The sequence below is a fragment of the Gigantopelta aegis genome, chromosome 2, assembly GCF_016097555.1.
Source record: "Gigantopelta aegis isolate Gae_Host chromosome 2, Gae_host_genome, whole genome shotgun sequence".
Classification (NCBI taxonomy): domain Eukaryota; kingdom Metazoa; phylum Mollusca; class Gastropoda; order Neomphalida; family Peltospiridae; genus Gigantopelta; species Gigantopelta aegis.
The window spans coordinates 52,308,228-52,320,732 of record NC_054700.1 but is presented as its reverse complement, the minus strand read 5'-3'; positions in this window follow the sequence as shown (position 1 = coordinate 52,320,732).

Here is a 12,505-nt window from a genome sequence, read left to right as displayed (position 1 = left end):
GTGGACAGAGGGTTAGTGGTGAGCGAGAGAGAGAGAGAGAGAGAGAGAGAGAGAGAGAGAGAGAGAGAGAGAGAGAGAGAGAGAGAGAGAGAGAGAGAGAGAGAGAGAGAATTGAAAGAGAGAGCGGGGAGGGACACGTCGGCGTAGTGACATTACACCTACTCTATGAGTCGTTAAACTCGCTCTGAGTGGGACCCGATACCGGGACGCGAACCCAGTACCTACAGACCTTAATACCGATGCCTTAACCACGACACCACTGAGGCCGGTTTGTAACACACAACTGGTCAGTCAATTTAAGTAAGCTAAAAACTAATGACAGCTCATGGGAGAAAACACTATTCAAACAATAGTCAATTGAAAATCCCAGTGGGTATGATAGATCTGTTTGATGGCGAGGAGGTTGAATCATCTTAATGAGCTAGTCCATATGAAGGTCTGTTTATCCATTCATAGCACGGCAAACCCGTCATAAGATTTGCAATTAGTAGCCACTTCCGGTGGCGGACGGGGATGGTGGCTTTTGAGTCAGGAACTCTTCTTTTAGACAGTAACAGCTATGTACAGATATTGATTTTTGTTTTCTTTTTGTTTTCTTTTTCTTTTTACAGATAATAATTTTTTTAATATATCGTCAACGTCCCTAACTGCGCTATGCTTCAAATTCCGTTCATTTTGTTTTCTCGCGCAATCAACATCTGATTTGTTGTCATCGGCATGTCGTTCCATTTATGAGGTTTTTCTTCACAGTTCAGGAACATTTTCATAAACAATAAAGTTCAGAAAAGTAAGTATCTAAATACAAAACTTTACAAACCCCTAAAACCATTAATTCTACTAAGTCGTTTTTGTTTATTCTTTAAAATTACCGATATCGGGTCCACATGACTCGTAGAAATTGACTTAAAATGGAGAAAGATGAATTAATATTCGGTGCGTGTCACATGACCTCACACGTGCCAAATCAACAAGGCCAAAGCATTTAATTTTTACGATTTTTAAGACCCCTGTTGTTAGAATTTGTTTTCAATTATTACATTCGATTTGCAAAAGGTATGCTACATTTGTGTGTCTCTACTCTAGTGAATGGCATTCATAATCCATTCATAACAATTGTAAATAATTTTGAGTGTATAAATTGTGTTAATTATGAATCAATTTATTTAAAAAATGATATTTTACAAACTATTCATTGGTATAAACGTAGTGCCTATCAGTGTCGACATCAAGTTTTAGCGATGTGTGTTGGTAAAACGCGGACAGGACCAGAACGCTTGACAAATTAAATTTTTCCTTTAAATTTTTTTATTAAACTAAGTGTTCGTCAAGTGTGCATAGTTAAAAAACATATATATTTTCATGTAGTGGCCTTAAAAATGAAACATGACGAACCGTATATGCGTGTTAAGATACTTTTTGCAAACGCGTGCGCCTGGACGCAGTTAGAAACGTTGCACTCTTTCCTGTTTACCGGAGGGTGTTTCATTTTTGTTTACTAGAATGGATTTGTTTTACATCCACATTGTTGATTTGTTTACGTTAATTGATTGCAGTCTATTTTGTTTCACGTATCGTAGCTGAAAAATGTAGAATAATATTTCCGTATAATATCGTATTCGTGTTTTTGTCGTTAGGTGAACGCAATTTGGGACGTCGATGGTATATTATTGTCGGTTTACAGATAATGATTTTTATTTTTGTTTGTTTTGTTTTTTGTTCTCTCTTTTGGTTCTTTCTTTTCTTTCTTTCTTTTCTTTCTTTCTTTCTTTCTTTTCTTTCTTTTCTTTCTTTCTTTCTTTCTTTCCTTTCTTTCTTTCCTTTCTTTCTTTAGTTTAGTTTACTTTACTTTACTTTATTACTTTACTTTACTTTACTTTATTACTTTACTTTACTTTACTTTATTACTTTACTTTACTTTATTACTTTACTTTACTTTATTACTTTATTACTTTACTTTACTTTATTACTTTATTACTTTACTTTACTTTATTACTTTACTTTACTTTATTACTTTACTTTATTACTTTATTTTACTTTATTACTTTATTACTTTACTTTACTTTATTACTTTACTTTACTTTATTACTTTACTTTATTACTTTATTTTACTTTATTACTTTATTACTTTACTTTACTTTATTACTTTACTTTACTTTATTACTTTACTTTACTTTATTACTTTACTTTATTACTTTACTTTACTTTATTACTTTATTACTTTACTTTATTACTTTACTTTATTACTTTACTTTATTACTTTATTTTACTTTATTACTTTATTACTTTACTTTACTTTATTACTTTACTTTACTTTATTACTTTACTTTATTACTTTACTTTACTTTATTACTTTACTTTACTTTATTACTTTATTACTTTACTTTATTACTTTACTTTATTACTTTACTTTACTTTACTTTATTTTACTTTTTATGTGTATTTAGTATTTTGTACGTTTCTATTAGCTTGTCATACATGACATATACATATAACACCCAAAACGGCTATGTTTATCTCGAACCATCGATCTATTTTGTTGTTAGGTCTCTTCAACATCGAGGTAACGATGTTTGACTTTGTAGTTTTCGTTATGAGGTAGCTAGTCACACGTTGTCGCTTGATCAATAGATTGAGACTGCATTCGATATTGTTAGTTTTGCCCTTTAACATCAAAGCATGAACCGAAGGGCCTGTTTGATAACACTTGCGCTAACACGATGACACATACTCGATACAAGATGTTCGGAATTACGTCTCTATCAGTGGAGACTGGTTTCTAATTTTTAAAGTGTCCGCTCTTGTTAGACTATCCCCTCAGGGATCAATGCATCACGACATTGTATTATCTTGGTGCCCGACGTCATATAACCGGAAATAAAATGTGTTGAGTGCGTCGTTAAATAAACTATTTTCTTCCTTTATCTTGGTGCTAGTGGCAGAGTTGTATCACATGGGTTGGGAATTTCATGTCTTAGGTAGATTAGCTTTGCACTGTAATTTAATACGTTAGAATAGGATAGAATATGATTTTACTATATGATACGCCATGATATAAGATGATGTATTACCCATGTGATTAAACATATTTTGGTACATATCAAAGTGATACGTCCCATTAGAACGCCAAGTGGGACATAACACTTCGACAACACACGATGACGTCATCGATTGCAGAACCATAATCGTACAGGAACGTCAACCAAACGAGTTGAGTGAAATAAATTAAGATCGATTATTAATAATAAATATGATATTAAGCTTTCTAACATTTCGTATCATGTTTATGTCCCTCGTGAAATAATAATGTGCATTGTCATTCGCTAAAGCTCGTGACAACTGAAAACTATTTAACTCGGGACATAAACATGATACGAAATGGAAGCTAGTTTAATATCTTATAGATATGATATGATATGGTATGACATGGCATGACATGGCATGGCATGAGATATGAGACGAGACGGAACGGCACGACACGGCACGGCACGACATGACATGACATGACATGACATATATGATATATAACATATGATATTGTATAGTATGCTATGCTGTGCTGTGCTGTGCTAATGCTATGCTGTGCTAATGCTATGCTATGCTATGCTATGCTATGCTATGCTATGCTATGCTATGCTATGCTATGCTATGCTATGCTATGCTATGCTATGCTATGCTATGCTATGCTATGCTATGGAATGGTATGGTATGAGAGATGAGATGAGACGAGACGAGGCGGCACGGCACGACATGACATGACATATACGATATATAATATATGATATTGTATAGTATGCTATGGTATGGTATGATTCGATATATGATATATGATAATTTGTGATAATATATAATTTATGACATGACATGATATGACATGACATGACATGATATATATGATATATACTGTATAGTATGATATGGTATGGTATGATTCGATGTAGTAGGATATATACTAAAACGCAAAAGAAACGCAGGTCCTGAAAATGCGAAAGAATTGCACTTTGTAAAGCAGTATCTTTGGTGGAATTGAACCTCAACTGTGTTAAAGGACATGGCACACACCCACACCGCAGTCCCACCTGCGTGTCAATTTCATTACCTGTGTGACGTCACGAATTCTCAAAACACGTTGTTTGCACGTGCTGGATCATCCGTATCATGAATCCAGTGCAAACACACTCATTGAAATGCTTATAAAGCCTACACACCTGGATTTAATCGCATAAATTCAATTTGAGTAGTGACAGACAACAGAATCACATTTTAAAAATGCCGCGACTGACGCAACTCCAGCGAGGGATGGCCATCGGGATGTTGCAAGCCGGACAGACCCGTACTGCTGTAGCCAGACAATTGGGATGTCATGTTTCGACAATCGCACGCCTTTCTCAACGTCACCAAATCACTGGATCTGTGAACGATCGACCACGCACCGGCCGCCCGAGGGTGACAACCGCAGCCCTAGACCGGTACATCCGGGTGACCCACCTTAGGAATCGGATGCTGCCAGCAGCTAACACCGCTCACCAGGTGCGTGGTCCACGTGGTCCAGTGTCCGCCGATACCGTCCGACGCCGTCTGAGGGCAGCAGGACTCCGTAACCGCCGTCCTTATGTGGGACCAATATTGACCCCTCGGCACCGCCAACAACGTCAACAGTGGGCGCAACAACATCAAAGATGGCGACGTGGCCAGTGGCAACAAGTTCTGTTTACTGATGAGAGCCGTTACAATCTTTCCAACGCTGATGGCCGAATCCGAGTATGGCGACGTCGACATGAACGTTACTCCGACTGCTGCGTTCTGCAGGCCGACCGATGGGGCGGGGGTAGTGTGATGGTGTGGGGTGGGTTCTCATTCAACCACAGAACACAACTTCATGTGTTCAGACAACGCGTTAATGCCGCCGTGTACCAAAATGACGTCATCAACAATCACGTCGTTCCCTTCTTTGCCGCTCACCCACGTGTGCGCTTGCTGCAGCAAGACAATGCCAGGCCGCACACTGCCAGGGCAACACAGGCGTTGCTGGCTCAGCACAACATCCCAACGTTGCCGTGGCCAGTCTTATCACCGGACATGGCGCCTATCGAACACGTCTGGGATGAAATCGGACGTCGCCTTCAGGCTCGCGGACAACCTCAGAATATGCAGGCGCTGGAGGCAGCATTGGTCCATGAATGGAACTCACTCCCTCAGGCATTCTTTCAACGGCTTGTCAACTCAATGAGGCGACGTTGCACTGCCTGTTTGAATGCCCAGGGTGGTCACACGCGATACTGACTTTGACAATGCTACAGGTCGTCTCTTTCACATTTTTAACATGGACCCCCACCCTACTTTATGACATGAAACAATAGCCAAAAAGGAATTCAATCAAACATTTCCAACACCAATGTGTGCCGAATTGGTGTAGCTCCAAAATAAATGTTGAAATCTTCATTTCGTTTTGTTTTTTTAATATTTTATATCCAATTTAATGAGAACCTGCGTTTCTTTTGCGTTTTAGTATATGATAATTTGTGATAATATATAATCTATGATATGACATGACATTTCATGGCATGGCATGGCATGATTTGACAAAGTATTTAGGTCTCTGGTTGTCTTAACCTCATCATCAACTGATTTGAGAAAGATCAGATGGTTTCCAGCAGCTTGTTGACGTAGAATGGAACTAATTCCGGGTTAATCCGTCTAGTACAGCAGGTCCCGCTGTGACCGGAATACACAGTCAATAAATGCGTGCTTCTTTCATAGAACTGAATATGTTCGTCTGTTTATGTTTTGCGTTGTAATTCAGATACTCGGAGAGAATGAGATAAGAAACCGGCCGCTGTCGCATGGTTAGAGTTCAGTTGTAGTGGGAAGCTGTTTAATGAAGGGGCGTAGGATTACGTAGGATCCATCGGCTACTAGTAGCAGAGATACTACGTCCACTGGGTTGGCCACACAGCTGGAAAGGGCCAACAGCAAGGGCTACTTTATGTGCCCTATTCCTTAAAGGTGCAGTGTGCAGAAGTCTCCCTGAATGATGAAGAAGTTTGTTTTCTTTAACGACACCACTAGAGCACATTGATTTATTAATCATCGGCTACTAGTAGCAGAGATACTACGTCCACTGGGTTGGCCACACAGCTGGAAAGGGCCAACAGCAAGGGCTACTTTATGTGCCCTATTCCTTAAAGGTGCAGTGTGCAGAAGTCTCCGTGAATGATGAAGAAGTTTGTTTTCTTTAACGACACCACTAGAGCACATTGATTTATTAATCATCGGCTACTAGTAGCAGAGATACTACGTCCACTGGGTTGGCCACACAGCTGGAAAGGGCCAACAGCAAGGGCTACTTTATGTGCCCTATTCCTTAAAGGTGCAGTGTGCAGAAGTCTCCGTGAATGATGAAGAAGTTTGTTTTGTTTAACTACTGGGGCACATTGATTTATTAATCATCGGCTATTAGTAGCAGAGATACTACGTCCACTGGGTTGGCCACACAGCTGGAAAGGGCCAACAGCAAGGGCTACTTTATGTGCCCTATTCCTTAAAGGTGCAGTGTGCAGAAGTCTCCGTGAATGATGAAGAAGTTTGTTTTCTTTAACTACTGGGGCACAGTGATTTATTAATCATCGGCTATTAGTAGCAGAGATACTACGTCCACTGGGTTGGCCACACAGCTGGAAAGGGCCAACAGCAAGGGCTACTTTATGTGCCCTATTCCTTAAAGGTGCAGTGTGCAGAAGTCTCCGTGAATGATGAAGAAGTTTGTTTTCTTTAACTACTGGGGCACAGTGATTTATTAATCATCGGCTATTAGTAGCAGAGATACTACGTCCACTGGGTTGGCCACACAGCTGGAAAGGGCCAACAGCAAGGGCTACTTTATGTGCCCTATTCCTTAAAGGTGCAGTGTGCAGAAGTCTCCGTGAATGATGAAGAAGTTTGTTTTTCTTTAACTACTGGGGCACAGTGATTTATTAATCATCGGCTATTAGTAGCAGAGATACTACGTCCACTGGGTTGGCCACACAGCTGGAAAGGGCCAACAGCAAGGGCTACTTTATGTGCCCTATTCCTTAAAGGTGCAGTGTGCAGAAGTCTCCGTGAATGATGAAGAAGTTTGTTTTCTTTAACTACTGGGGCACAGTGATTTATTAATCATCGGCTATTAGTAGCAGAGATACTACGTCCACTGGGTTGGCCACACAGCTGGAAAGGGCCAACAGCAAGGGCTACTTTATGTGCCCTATTCCTTAAAGGTGCAGTGTGCAGAAGTCTCCCTGAATGATGAAGAAGTTTGTTTTGTTTAACGACACCACTAGAGCACATTGATTTATTAATCATCGGCTATTAGTAGCAGAGATACTACGTCCACTGGGTTGGCCACACAGCTGGAAAGGGCCAACAGCAAGGGCTACTTTATGTGCCCTATTCCTTAAAGGTGCAGTGTGCAGAAGTCTCCGTGAATGATGAAGAAGTTTGTTTTCTTTAACTACTGGGGCACAGTGATTTATTAATCATCGGCTATTGGAAGAAGTTTGTTTTGTTTAACGACACCACTAGAGCACATTGATTTATTAATCATCGATTAATAGATGTCAAACATTTGGTAATTTTGACTTATAGTCTTAGAGAGGAAACCCGCTACATTTTGTCTTCATTTAGTAGTAAGGGTTCTTTTATTTGCACAATCTGAGACAGGATAGTACACACCATGGTGTTAGATATACCAGTTGTGGTGCACTGGCTAAAACAAGAAATAGCCAAAAATTGGGCCAACCGACGGGGATCGACCTTAGACCGACCGCGTATCAAGCGAGAGCTTTACTATTTGGCTACGTCCCGTCCTGCGCATTTGTGAGGATGCTATATAACACACAATAAACCTAATCTTTTTTATTTTGTGGGTTATTTATTGCCTACCAGAATACATCCATTTATACAAAATCAGTTAAATGTATACTAGTCGCAACAAGTTACGAGCAACATGGACACCGCTTTCTGAGATGGGTAGCCCACTCGCTGTGCCAGTGGTATGGAAACGCTCTTGCAGTTAATGGATGATGGAATGGCTCACTCGCAGGCATCTCGCTACTTGTGTGATGGATATGCTGTCATTCAGACATGGCAGGGCTCGACTGCAGTCCAGAATGCTCAGTTTGCCATGGTTATCCGAAGCCAGATTGCAAAGATATATATAGCCTCCTAACCCTATTCAAACATGAAACGTGTTAATATGAAAAAAAGAGTTTCACGTGCACCATGCAGTTTTCACGAAGGTGCCCTGCTTAGTTATATAAAACAAAAATATTTAGAAGTCAATCATGGATGTTTTTAGGCATTTGCAACCAAATAAGCTGTGAGTAAAAGGCTTATGTAAATGCAATCTGTAATGCTTTATTCAAGTGTGTAACCTACTTTTCATTACCTATCACCGCCACTGAATTTCTTTTTGAATTTTTGAAACAAATAAGGTAAAATTTGATACTGACCCTTAGTTGTGACTAGTATATAATTATGATTTCTTCTCATATTGTCATACAAGTTTGACCGGTGTGTGTTTTCAGTGGACTTCAGCATACATTGATCTATTTTCCTTCCGTAAAACGTGCCCTTCTGACACTGGGCGGATGTCGCAGAATAATGGCCTTAGATTGCAGATGTCATCCGCATCGTGCGATACTCACGAACATGTCCAGCGTCCAGTACACACAGTACTGACAATCAGGGAAGTAATTCATTGCTGTCTGCAGCACGAACTGTCGTCCCTGTATGACCGAACCTTATATTAAGGTTGTTGTTTTGTTAAATACTCGTTCCTCGTATCTGTCTGCGTTTTTGCCGAGACTACAGATGAGGGCTAATTAACAAATGTATGTTTGGAGGTAAACACCACAGGATACTGTGATTTCCGGAGACGAAAACGAAATACAAAGAGCCTCTTCAACCAACTTTCGGAGGAAATCGGAAAGAATCATGCAGTGTAACCAGTCTATTACATTTTCTCGTCCCTCTCTAGACTAAAGGCTCGGATGTTGCGCGGGGAAGCGGTGGCTAAAATAATCAAAATGCATTACTTTCAATCAGAGCGTCTTTTTTCTTCTTCTTTTTTTTTCTTCTTTTTTTTTTTGGGGGGGGGGGGGGGGGTTGGGAGGTTTTTTTTTTTTTTTTTTTTTTTTTTTTTTTTTGCGCGCGCTCGTCTAAAACCGTATGCGGCCATCCGCAATGAGATAACCGAATGCAGTCTGTATGCCCAAAACGCAAGCCAGTACACCAAATAGTTTTGTGGGGGGGTTTGTAAGGGGGGGGGGGGGGGGGGGGGGGGTAACAACCACACTACTTTGTTTGTTTTGTGTAACGACACCGTTAGAAGTACCACTAGAGCATATTGATTTATTAACCATCGGCTATTGGATGTCGAACAATTGGTAATTTTGGCATATAGTCTTAGAGAGGAAACCCGCTACATTTTTCCATTAGTAGCAAGGAATGTTTTATATGCATCATCTCACAGACATGATAGCACATACCACGGCCTTTGATATTTCATCGCGCATCAGGCGAGCGCTGTACCACTGAGCTACATCCCGCCCCCAGGTTTGAAGAGAAGCAGGACTGGGCGAGTCAACTACTCGCCTACAAGAGTCCGCCTTGAAGTATCAGTCTAACTTAAGACTATGAGGCGGGACGTAGCCCAGTGGTAAAGCGCACGCCTGGTGCGTGGTCGGTCTAGTATCGATCCCCGTCGGTGGTTCCATTCTCGTTCTAGCCAGTGCACCACGACCCGTATATCAAAGGCCGTGGTATGTCCTATCCTGTCTGCGGGATGGTCCATATAAAATATTTCTTGCTACTAACAGAAAAATGTAGCTAGTCTCCTTTCTAAGACTGTCAAAAATACCAAATGTGTGACATCCAATAGCCGATGATTAATAAATCAATGTGCTCTAGTGGTGTCGTTAAACAAAAAACTTTAACTTTAAGGTAACTCTTTCTTTACACCATGTCCAACATTCACCATATGCCAGACGTGTACCAGTCGTTAACCAAGCGCTTTACACGATGGGAGTCGTTAAAACGAATATTCCTTTCTTGTCGCCATACACGACGTGATTTTATTTATTTATTTTATTGCCCGTCTTACTTCAACAGCTTTAAAATACACTCACAAAAGAATGAATCTATAAATATCTGGCATAGTGACGCCAGTAAAATAATTCTGCAATGTTGAAATACAAAGGCCCGTGCAAGTTGTTTATATTCTCCCGTGATTTGACAATAACGAAGCAGACATTATCACCTGGGATCACCATCAACGTCTTGGTGTTATTGATTTGTCATCAATGTTTTATTTATGCTACCACATTTAATTGACCACAGCAAGACTTGCATACATCATCTGAATGCGCAATCTCTGTTTCAGCAAGGACTAGTAAGCAATCACCAGAGAATGAATGAATGAATGTTCAACGACACCCCAGCACGAAAAATACATCGGCTATTGGGTGTCAAACTGTGGTAAAGGCAAAATATATAATCATCAGAGAGAATAATATGGATAGTGAATATTGTATAATTATAGACAGAGGTAATTGTATATGCCTGATATGATGCTTTATAAAACATAAATAAAAACTAATATTATACAAAAAAGCGCGCGCACACACACACACATACACACACACACACACAAACACACACACACACAAACACACGCACACAGAGAGAGGGAGAGGGGGGTGGAGGGAGAGAGATACACATACACATATATATGCATTGTGTCTATACATGTATGCGTGTGTGCGTGTGTGTGTTTATTGGCTTTTAATTATATTTTATTCCGCAGCGCACATATACAATTACAGAGAGAGAGAGAGAAGGGGGGGGGGGTGGAGAGAGAGAGAGAGAGAGAGAGAGAGAGAGAGAGAGAGAGAGAGAGAGAGAGAGAGAGAGAGAGAGAGAGAGAGAGAGAGAAAGGGAGGGAGGGGGGACGTTTCTTTTAAATAAATATTTAGGAGCATTACTTGTCAAGAAATAACAACCTTCCGACGTGGCGGCGCCATCTTGAAACGGCCTTGTAAACATACATCTTGTTTACAGGCCTGCTTCTGGAATTGATCAAGATCGGGCCATTCAATACTGGCATCACTGATATTCGAGCTAACAGGAAATCGCAGTACTAAAATAACCATTAATATCAAGAAAACGGGAAAATAAAAGGAAGTCAGTCTCATTATTCTGAAGCAATCCGTGCAATTAGCAAAACAAATTAATTAGTTGTGGGTCGTGAAACAAAAGTGGGCGGGGTCACGATTATACATTAACCTACATAAATAGTTGACAGATTTAGAGATTTATTACATACTGACACATTACAATGTGTAACGAGGACATTTTCAGATACATAATTAGCATGTACATGACAAGAACAGGCTATAACACAGAAGTAACTATAGTTAACATAGAACACAAGATATGCAAAAAAATTACAAAAATGTGCGCAGAAACGTCAGTTCACAAGACACGATTATTTTTTAATAAATATAGCTAGGTTTTTAAATAATGGTGCATTACATAATGACAGCATATCTTTCATTTTAAAAACGCTAGGATTAATTCTATAATATTGTTTCATATATTTTCTTCTAATGTTAGCATAAGCACAAACTAGTTTATGATACAACATAATTACAGTTAAATTGTATTTTGTTTAAAAACGCTAGGATTAATTCTATAATATTGTTTCATATATTTTCTTCTAATGTTAGCATAAGCACAAACTAGTTTATGATACAACATAATTACAGTTAAAGTGTATTTTGTTTAACGGCACCACTAGAACACATTCTTTTATAAATCATCAGCTATAGGATGTAAAATATTTGGAAATTCTATATTAGTCTTAGAGTGGGAAACCGCTACATATAAAGTTAGCGTTTGTTTCGTTTAACGACATTACTAGAGCACACTGATTTATAAATCATCGGCTAATATTTGGTAATTTTGACATATAGGAAACCTGCTATATTTTTCTATTAGTAGCAAGATATCTTGTACATGCACCATCCTACACACAGGCCTGCACATACCATGGCCGTTGATATATCAGTCGCCCGCTACATATAAAGTCGCAAAAAGACGGGCGGGGGTTTACTTTTGCTTTCAGAGGAATGAACTGCACGGATTTGGATAAACATTGAAAGAGATTTTTAGTTCAATCTTGAATTGACTAAATTAAGTTTTTAAAAAAGGAAATGTTTGGCAAACAATATTATCTCACTCTATGACCAATTCTATCGCGACAGAATATCGAGTTAACGTGATATAACGATACCAGCGATGCTAATTGTATCCTTTGTTAGCGCGATCGCCCGGTAGAGAGATGTTCAAACCTTCCTGACTTTCTGAAAGATAAATCGACCTGGCTCCGGGACTGGATGGACCGCAGCATCGATCGTCTTCGAAATACAGGGCTTTTCCCATCCCAACCAAAGTCCTACAACTGGTACAC